We start from the raw sequence: 11,208 nt of genomic DNA, 5'->3' as shown, positions 1-11,208 counted from the left end.
GAGCCCTGGAGGTCATTTAGTCCAACCCTCTTCCTCGGTGCCTGATTTGCAGGCACGGAAGTGAGCTCCGACAGACGGGTGACTCGCCTCAAGGATTCCCAAGTGTCTGCCTTCTCACGGGGCAGCCGGAGATCCCTTTTCCTACTGTCCTCGACTTACAACCACCGTTTCCGTGGCTAAACGAGGCGGTTGTTAAGTGGGCCCGCCCGGTTGTATGACCCCCCCTTTTGCCGTCGGGGTTCAGTGAGCCGCGCGGCTAAGAGTCACTGGGCGGGGGAGACAAGCGGCATAAAACACTGAATCCATTTTTTTAAAATCGAATTATCCGGTTGTAAAGTGAATCCGGCTTCCGGCATTGATTTTGCTTGAGAGAAACCGGCTGAGAAGGTCGCAAACCATGGCAGCATGGTTGTAAGTGCGAGGACTGCGAGTATGATACCCGTCTCAATGAGATTAAACCTTTGAATGGACATTAATGGTTATAAGTGCGAGGACTATCGATATGAAATTATCTAAATCCCTTAGCAATTCCACATTTTTCGCCCCTCTTCCCAAAATGAGACATAACCAATCCTTCCCACGACAGGTAGTCCTCGACTTACGACATCAATGGACCCCCTCCATTTCCATTGCTAAGGGAGACAGTTGTTAAGTGAGCTTTGCCTCATTTTACGACCTTCCTCGCCACAGTTGCTAAATGTGAATCCCTGCTATTAAGTGAGGAACACGGTCATTAAGTGAATCAGGCTTCCCCCGTTGACTTGGCCCGTCAGAAGGTCGCAAAAGGGGAACACGGGGAGATGTCATAAATACGATCTTGTTGCCACATGCCTTAATTTCATTCTACGTAACCACAGGTATCGTGGCAACGGTCTTAAGTGTGAGGAAGGATCCTAAGTCTCTTTTTCCAGGGCTGTCGCAACTTCGAACCGTCACTAAGCGAATGGTTGTAAGTCCAGGACGAAATCGAATGTTCAATTTACCCCTGTTTTTTGATACTTTCTGCGGATAATCCAAGCGCAATAATTCTGGATTACTGGCGCGGATTTGGCTAGAACGGAGAACGCAGAGAAAGCACGATTTCTGTCAACTTTGATTCGTGGTTAAGACAGTCGCACACACAGGCCGCTTGGTCTGTCGAATCAGATCAGGGTTTTGCAACCATTTTGAGATGGGTGGACTTCAACTCCCAGAATTCCTCACCTGGCAACGAGCAGAGGGTTGGGCTCAGAGGTGGTATTCAGCCGGTTTGTACTGGTTCTCCCGAACGAATAGTGGAAATCGCCTCAACTGTATGCTGTCCTACTTAGGCACGTTTTTGAGGCCGGAACTCACAGGTGGTATTCAGCCGGTTCGGACTGGTTCTCCCAAACGGATAGCGGAAATCGCCTCAACTCTAAATCGCCTCAACTGTATGCTGTCCTATTTAGGCACGTTTTTGAGGCCGGAACTCAGAAGTGGTATTCAGCCGGTTCAGACTGGTTCTCCCAAACGGATAGCGGAAATCGCCTCAACTGTATGCTGTCCTATTTAGCCGCGTTTTGGGGGCCGGAACTCAGAGGTGGTATTCAGCCGGTTCGGACTGGTTCTCCCAAACAGATAGCAGAAATCGCCTCAGCTCTATGCTGTCCTATTTAGGCACGTTTTTGAGGCCGGAACTCAGAGGTGGTATTCAGCCAGTTCGGACTGGTTCTCCCAAATGGATAGCAGAAATCGCCTCAGCTCTATGCTGTCCTATTTAGGCACGTTTTTGAGGCCGGAACTCACAGGTGGTATTCAGCCGGTTCGGACTGGTTCTCCCAAACGGATAGCGGAAATCGCCTCAGCTCTATGCTGTCCTATTTAGGCATGTTTTGGGGGCTGGAACTCAGAGGTGGTATTCAGCCGGTTCGGACTGGTTCTCCCAAACGGATAGCGGAAATCGCCTCAACTCTATGCTGTCCTATTTAGGTACGTTTTTGAGGCCGGAACTCAGAGGTGGTATTCAGCCAGTTCGGACTGGTTCTCCCGAACGGATAGCGGAAATCGCCTCAGCTCTATGCTGTCCTATTTAGGCACGTTTTTGAGGCCGGAACTCAGAGGTGGTATTCAGCCGGTTCGGACTGGTTCTCCCGAACGGATAACGGAAATCGCCTCAGCTCTATGCTGTCCTATTTAGGCACGTTTTTGAGGCCGGAACTCACAGGTGGTATTCAGCTGGTTCGGACTGGTTCTCCGAAACAGATAGCGGAAATCGCCTCAGCTCTATGCTGTCCTAATTTGGCACGTTTTTGAGGCCGGAACTCAGAGGTGGTATTCAGCCGGTTCGGACTGGTTCTCCCAAACGGATAGCGGAAATCGCCTCAACTCTATGCTGTCCTATTTAGGCGCGTTTTTGGGGCCGGAACTCAGAGATGGTATTCAACCGGTTCGGACTGGTTCTCCTGAACGGATAGCGGAAATCGCCCCGGCTCTATGCTGTCCTATTTAGGCACATTTGTGAGGCTAGAGCGCATGTACGGAATGCGTGCCCACAAACTCAGTGCATGCACGGAAGGCAGGGCACATGCGCGGAAGTGGCTTGGGTGCCTGCGAAGCGTCCGTTTGCTGGGCGAACCGGTGGTAACAAAATGTGAAACCCACCGCTGGTTGGACTAAATGACCTCCAGGGCACCCTCCCACATGAATGACGGCCTATTGTAGAAAGTACTCAGCCCTCTTCTAGTATCAGGTGTAGAGGCTTGGTTCTCACACGCCTTTTGGGACCGGCTAAAATCCTCCTACTCCCTTTGGAAACCCAGAGACGTATTTTTTTAAAAAAAACACACCTTGCATAATTATTACCATCAAACTGACTTTTACGGTTTAAATCTCAGCCAGAAAACCTGGTTTTTATCCTCCTGGGCGTATCTAGGCCTCTCCTAGCTTCGCATCATTGCAAAATCTGATCCACAGGCCTGATTTTATTGTATTTTATTTTTTTATCCTCAGTTATGCAGCTCGGACTTTTCAGCACAGGGTGGGAATTGCTCCAGTTTTTAAGACGTACTAGAAGGTACTATTTATTTATAGGGGGGAAATGTCCGGACCAAACGTAATTTCTAATGTTGGATTTTCCTCCTTACCAGAGGGAACCCCCTTACGGAGTACTTTGAAGCTGTTTACCATGGCAATTCCACTTTACAGTAGAATCAATTTTACAGCAGTACGGTAGAAGTTGTTTTAAGACACAACAGGCTGTATCTTAACAGAACGCACACCCCGAGGGGTGTTAGTCTTTGTTTCCAGAGAGTAAGTCATCTGTGTACCAGGTTTAGTTGAAATTGCACGAGGTGCTCCAGAGTTATGCTGGAACCCACACACACAAACACACACACAGAGACATTGATTGTGTGACTCCGGGATGCTGCAACCATCATAAATGTCAGTTGTGAATCAGTTGCCAAGCATACGAATATATAAATCACGTGATCCTGGGGAATGCTGCAACAGTCATAAGGGTGAACCACAGTCGTAAGTCATCAGTCCCTTTTTTTCAGGGCTGTTGTAATTTCTCACGGTCGCTAAATGAACTTTTGTAAGTCGAGGACTTGCAACCTATATTACGGCAGAACTCTGGAGATTTTGCAGCGCGGCCAAGTGCCTGCAGGCAGTCCTCGGCCTACGGCCGTTCGTTTAAGAACCGTTACCCCAGCCCTGAAAAAAGAGACTTAGGGTTGTTTTTCCACACTTAACGACCGTCACAGCATGCCCCTGGACACGGGATCAAAATTCAGATGCTTGGCCACTGAGTCGTGTTTACGATGGTTGCAGCATTCCCTTTCGCGACCATCTGACAATCAAAGTCCATGGGAAATTCACTTAACAACCGTGTTACCAACTTAACAATGATGGGGATTCACTTAATGACAGTGGCAAATACCTCTACAACTCTAACAATGTCTTTTGGGTTTGTTTGTTTTTTGCTTTCCGGAGAGATCCACTTGGGTCCTGGGTTCAAATGCATCTCTGGCCAATGTTGTGCTCTCAGTTTTGCCAGCTATGAAATGGGAATAAACAGCATGGCACGGAAGGGATGATTAAATGCCAAGGAAGCCAGCAGGGCGGGCCCCAAAGAATTAATCAGGTGGCCATCCCTTTGATTTTACGTTCCTCTTCTTCCCGCTGCAGAGTATAATTTTAACAATATTTAAACCAGGTTTAATTGAAGGCTTCTGGCTCGAAGATGGCCAAGAGGCTGTCCGTCTCTCTCTTCACCTGTTGGGTTTCAGAGAGGGAGCCTTACATCCCAGCCAGCTGCTGGGTGAGTCAACCCAAGGTTTTGTTTTTCCAAATTCTGCCCGACGTAACTGCAGGTCGGGTTTGTGTCGCCTTCACACGGCTTGCTTGGACTTTGTGAAGGCTGGTTTGGGAGTCGGAATCCAGCCCATCCTTCCATGATCAAGAGCCCCTCCGGCAGATTTGGGCTACAACAGAGATGAACAGAGATAAACAGAGTTGGAAGGGACCTTGAAGGTCATCTAGTCCAACCCCCTGCTCAAGCAGGAGACCCTGCCTACACCTATTCTATTCTATTATTCTAATCTAGTCTAGTCTATTCCTATTCCTATTCCTATTCCATTCCATTCCATTCCATCCTATTCCTATTCTTATTCTTATTCTTATTCTTATTCCTATTCTATTCCATTCCATTCCATTCCATTCCATCCTATTCCTATTCCTATTCCTATTCCTATTCTTATTCTTATTCTTATTCCTATTCCTATTCTATTCCATTCCATTCCATCCTATTCCTATTCTTATTCTTATTCTTATTCCTATTCCTATTCTATTCCATTCCATTCCATTCCATCCTATTCCTATTCTTATTCCTATTCTTATTCTTATTCCTATTCCTATTCCTATTCGATTCCATTCCATTCCATTCCATCCTATTCCATTCCTATTCTTATTCCTATTCCTATTCCTATTCCTATTCCTATTCCTATTCCTATTCCATTCCATTCATATTCCTATTCCTATTCCTATTCTTATTCTTATTCCTATTCCTATTCCTATTCCTATTCCTATTCTATTCCATTCCATTCCATTCCATCCTATTCCTATTCCTATTCTTATTCCTATTCCATTCCATTCCATCCTATTCCTATTTCTATTCTTATTCCTATTCCATTCCATTCCATCCTATTCCTATTTCTATTCTTATTCCTATTCCATTCCATTCCATCCTATTCCTATTTCTATTCTTATTCCTATTCCATTCCATTCCATCCTATTCCTATTCCTATTCTTATTCCTATTCCATTCCATTCCATCCTATTCCTATTTCTATTCTTATTCCTATTCCATTCCATTCCATCCTATTCCTATTTCTATTCTTATTCCTATTCCATTCCATTCCATCCTATTCCTATTTCTATTCTTATTCCTATTCCATTCCATTCCATCCTATTCCTATTTCTATTCTTATTCCTATTCCATTCCATTCCATCCTATTCCTATTTCTATTCTTATTCTTATTCCTATTCCATTCCATTCCATTCTATTCTATTCTATTCTATTCTATTCTATTCTATTCTATTCTATTCTATCCTATCCTATCCTATCCTATCCCATTCTATCCTAATTCCTATTCCTATTCCTTTTCTATCCTATTCCTATTCCTATTCCCATTCCTATTCCATTCCATTCTATTCTATCCTAATTCCTATTCCTATTCCATTCTATCATAGAATTCTATTCTATTGTACACTACCTACATTCCATTATTCTCTCTTCTCCTCTCCTATATTCCATTATTCTAATCTATTCTCTATTCTATTAATTCTAAATTCTCTTTATCTCTTTATCTCTTTCTCTCTTTCTCTCTTTCTCTCTTTCTCTCTTTCTCTCTTTCTCTCTTTTCTCTCTTTCTCTCTTTCTCTCTTTCTCTCTTTCTCTCTTTCTATTGCTTGGGTCCTTGGCCAAGGGCACACCGGGTTAAAGAAACTCGCCTTGAATGGCAGCTTTCCAGACCAGGGTTATAACCAGCCAAGGTTTGTGTGTGTTTCTTCAGGCAACTGCTAAGTCGGTGGAATAGTTGGCATTAAAAAAAAAAAACCATTGGCATCACCTGCTGGTATAAAATTTGCTATTTAGGCAGCCTGTGAATTTGCCTCTTCGTAATTACTTACTCCTGCTCCACTGGTATCTGCAAAGGAAGTCGCCAAAGCTGGCACCTGCTGGCGTTTAAATGCCAGTCGGTAGAGAACGATGGGCGTTGTTATCCATCACAGCCTGAGGTCACCAGACAAGGAAAGGCTCTTAAAATTCTAGGTTGGGTTGAGATGTTTTTTAGGACAAGAATGTGAAAAACATCTGGAGATTGCAATTCCCAGCATGGAAGAACTTGTGAATTTAGCTTCCCTGCGTTCAAGAGGAAGGAATTAATATTTTGGGGTTCGTCCTGCCTCAGGTCAGCCTACCTCACAGGGTTCTGGTGCTCGGAGGCAAAACAATCACGCCCATCTTAACCTTCAGAATTAAGAATACAGAATAATGACAGAGTCAAAAGGGACCTCGGAGGTCTTCTAGTCCAACCCCCTGCTCCGGCAGGAAACCCTATAGTATCATTCCAGGCAAGTGATTGCCCAATTTCTCCTTAAAAACCTCCAGTGATGGAGAAGCCAGAAGTTCTGGTGGCAAGTCGTTCCACTGGTTAATTGCCCTCATTGTCAAGAAATTTAGCTTGCTTCTCTCCTTGATTAGTTTCCACCCATTGCTTCTTGTCCTGCCCTCGGGTGCCTTGGAGAATAGCTTGACTCCCTCTTCTTTGTGGCAACCCCTGAGATATTGGAAGACTGCTATCATGTCTCCCCTAGTCCTTCTTTCTCTTAAGCTAGGCATACCCAGTTCCTGCAACCATTCTTCATATGTTTTAGCCTCCAGTCCCCTAATCCTCTTTGTTGCTCTTCTCTGCACTCTTTCTAGAGTCTCCACATCTTTTTTACATCGTGGTGACCAAAACTGAATGCAAATATTCCAAGTGTGGCCTTACCAAGGGATTGTAAAGCGGCATCAACACTTCACGTGATCTTGATTCTCTCCCTCTGTTGATGCAGCCTAGAACTGTGTTGGCTTTTTTGGCAGCTGCTGCCCACGGCTGGCTCATATTTAAATGGTTGTCCACTAGGACTCCAAGATCCCTTTCACAGTTACTACTGTTGAGCAAGGTACCACCTATACTGTCCCTGTGCATTTCGTTTTTCTTGCCTAAATGTAGAACCTGACTCTTTTCCCCATTGAATTTCATTCTATTAGATAGTGCCCAATGTTCAGGTTTGTCAAGATCCTTCTGTATCTTAAGCCTATCTTCTGGAGTGTTGGCTATTCCTGCCAGCTTGGTATCATCTGCAAATTTGATGAGTTCCCCATTTATTCCCTCATCCAAATCATTGATGAAGATGTTGAAGAGTACTGGGCCCAAAACAGAGCCTTGGGGGACTCCACTGCATACCTCCCTCCATGTAGATGCAGTTCCGTTGAGGACTACACGTTGAGTGCGGTTGGTCAGCCAGTTACCAATCCATCTGGTGGTGATGCTGTCTAACCCACATTTTTCTACTTTAAACTGGGTTGTTCTCTCATTGTATTTCTACTTCCTGGCTGTGTGTAGCTTTCAGTTGTTAATTAGGGCGTTGGTGGTTGGCCATTAAGTTGTTAGTTGTTGCTTCCTGGTGCCGCCTGGTATTTTGGGAGCTGATTTACTACCAGCCTAAGGTGTACTTAGGAGCCAAGGGCATAAGGAAATGACAACTAACAACTTAGTGGACTACTGGTAATTAACAACTAAAAGCTACACACAACCAGGAACCACCTACAAACAAACAAACAAACAAACATACATACATACATACATACATACATACATACATACATACATACATACATAATATAATAAAATATAAATGTAAATATTGGAGACTAAAACAACAGGTGGAAACTGATCAAGGAGACAAGTAACCTGGAATTCAGGAGAAACTTCCTAACAGTGGGGACAATTAATCAGTGGAACAGCCTGCCACCAAAAGTTGTGGCTGTCTCCATCACTAGAGGTTTTTAAGAAGAGACTGGACAACCGTTTGTCTAAAGTGGGATACGGTCTCCTGATTGAGGAGGGGGTTGGACTAGGAGACCTCCAAAGTCCCTTCCAGCTCTGTTCTGATTGATGGAGTGGGATACATTGCGTCAGAACAGTTTGGTGCGCTTATTCTGAAGTTTTCTGAGGATGGGCTCCAGCATGAAAGCTTGGAAGAATAAACCTTGGTTCCAACGACCAACTCAGATTGGGTCCCATGACGTTATCCTGGGACACCCCAAGGCCAGACGAGGAATAATGGGTGGAAACTGAACCAGGAGAGATTCAACCTGGAAATAAGGAGGAATTTCCAGACAGGGAGAAGAATCAACCCATGGTACAGACGTTGCCTTCGGAAGTTGGGGGAGCTTCATCCCTGGAGGCTTTCAAGAAGGGACTCGACTACCCTCTTGTCAGATGGTGTAACGGGGGGGGGGGGTTGGACTAGATGACCTCCAAGGTCCCCTCCAGCACTGTTATTATTCTGTTATTCAGAAATTATGGCAGCTTCATCCCCGGAGGCTTTCATTCCCTTCATTCCCTTTTCCCTTTCTTTCTTTCTTTCTTTCTTTCTTTCTTTCTTTCTTTCTTTCTTACTTACTTACTTACTTTCTTTCTTTCTTTCTTTCTTTCTTTCTTTCTTTCTTTCTTTCTTTCTTTCTTTCTCTGTCCCTCCCTCCCTTGCCTTTTTCCTTCCTCTTTCTTTCTTTCTCTCTCCCTCCCTCCCTGCCCTTCTTCCTTCCTCTTTTTTCTTTTTTCTTTTTTTCTTTTTTTCTTTTTTTCTTTCTTTCTTTCTTTCTTTCTTTCTTTCTTTCTCTGTCCCTCCCTCCCACCCTTCCCTCCTTCCTTCCTCTTTCTTTCTTTCTCTCTCCCTCCCTCCCTGCCCTTCTTCCTTCCTTCCTTTCTTTCTTTCTCTCTCCCTCCCTCCCTGCCCTTCTTCCTTCCTCTTTTTTCTTTCTTTCTTTCTTTCTTTCTTTCTTTCTTTCTTTCTTCCTTCCTTCCTTCCTTCCTTCCTTCCTTCCTTCCTTCCTTCCTTCCTTCCTTCCTTCCTTCCTTCCTTCCTTTCTCTCTCTTTCACTGTACCATTTTAGATCCGAGGTGGGTTCCTCCCGGTTTGTACCAGTTCGGCTAAATAGGTAGTAACTCAGTTGGACCCGTGACGGTACCGGTTCTATCCCCGGCGGCGCCATCTTGATTTTCTGTTCCACCCATGCGCAGAACAATCTTCATTGAAAAAAATGCATTTCCCCTCCCCCTTTTTTAAAATGTTGTGCGCACGCCCAGACCTTGTGAAGTGCAAACGCGCACATCTGGTGTGCGAGAGAGCAAAGCGAGCGTGTCCGCGCAACCTTTTTCGGGCGGTAATAACGCCAGCAGGAACCCAGCTCTGATTTTAGACAAATCATTTTAGTTTTCAGATTTCAGATTTTAGTTCTGTTTTTTTTCGTTTTTTGGGTATGTAGGAAGGACCTTGAGAGCCGGATGAAAGGCTAGATAAGGGACGGCTTAGCCCAGAGCTGTATAATGGGATGGAAAAAAAGAAAAGAAGCCCTCCCCAGTTTCTCGAGCTGTCAACGAGACCGGGGACGAATGCTACTTTCAAGATTTACAAGACTCTTTGTCAACGTCGCTTGACAATCAAGGAGAATTCATCTTCTCCGGGGGCGCGTTCCGTCTGGTCTACCTGGTTTCTACCTACAAGAGAAACAAGTTCCTCCCACACCTTGATCACCTGGCCTATATCTTTTATCGTTCCTCCCCCTCTTTCAGCCCTGCCCGAAGCCTGTTTCACATCCTCGTCTGAATAATCCAATTTGAATAAGATTCCACCAGGCGTTTTTACATCTTTCATAGCGCCGGGGTGACCCTGGGAAACGTGGACTAAAAAACAGATGACGCAGCGGGGGGGGGGGGAAATGAAACAATTTTGCTATCTCCATCTCCCTCCCCCTCCCCACTTCCCCAGTTTTGAAGGAAGATGCAAGACAGGAAAAAGAAAACAGCTCACAATTTTTTCCCCCAGTTGGATCTTTTTATATGTTACTTTTTCCAGTCGTAGCTTATTCGGCAGCGGTGGGACGTCACATTTTGTTACCACCGGTTCTCCGTGTGCCTGCCCGCCCCTTTCCACACTTGTGCCCGGCCTTCTGTGCATGCTCGTGCATGCCTTCCACGCATGCGCCTAGCCTCAAAAATGTGCCTAAATAGGAACGTTATAGAGCCAGGGCCCAACCCCACTTGCAATTTCCACTCCTGGTTTAGGCAAACCGGTGAGAACCGGCTGAAGGCCACTTCTGTTATTAGGCCAATGTTTCTCAGGGTTTGGCCCCTTTAAGATGGGCGGACTTCAACTCCCAGAATTCCCCTTGCTAAAAACTCAGCATGGCTAGGACAAGGACAAATGGGAATCCCTGGATAGTATGCTTTGCACGCCTTTCTTAATAGACGGAGGGTATGCAGTAAGCGTAATATATCTTCACTTCAGCAAAGTGAGAAAAAAACAGAGCTGGCTGGGGAATTCTGGGAGTTGAAGTCCACGAGTCATAAATCAGGGGTCTCCAACTTTGGCTACTCTAAGACGTGTGGACTTCAACTCCCAGAATTCCCCAGCCGGCCATAGAGGGTAACTTTCTTAATGGACGGTGGGAATGCAGTAGACGTAATATATCTTGATTTTAGAAAAGTGGGGGGGGGGGGGAAATAACCTGTGACAAACTACATTGATAAATAGGTTGAAGGTTAGATGGCATGACAATTAAACGGGAAACGGATACGCTGGCTGGGGAATTCTGGGAGTTGAAGTCCACCCATCTTAAAGGGGCCAAGGTTGAGAAACAATTAGATGAATATAAATATGCAGACATCAAAGCAACATGGAATATAATTTACTGTTCTGTGGACGTTGACGCTTGTTGTTATCTAGGATCACTAAACTAGTGTTTCTGGTCCTCATGATTTAAACTTTGCAACTACCGAGCGATCATGACCTTATTTATGATTACTAAACTAGTGTTTCTAGTCCTCATGATTCAACCTTTGCAACTAGAGGGACATCATGACGCTTCTTGTTATTTATGTCGACTAAACTAGTATTTCTAGTCCTCATGATTTAA

This window comes from Natrix helvetica (genome assembly GCF_964273705.1).
Source record: "Natrix helvetica genome assembly, chromosome: W".
Taxonomy (NCBI): Eukaryota; Metazoa; Chordata; class Lepidosauria; order Squamata; family Natricidae; genus Natrix; species Natrix helvetica.
This window is presented reverse-complemented; position numbering follows the sequence as displayed.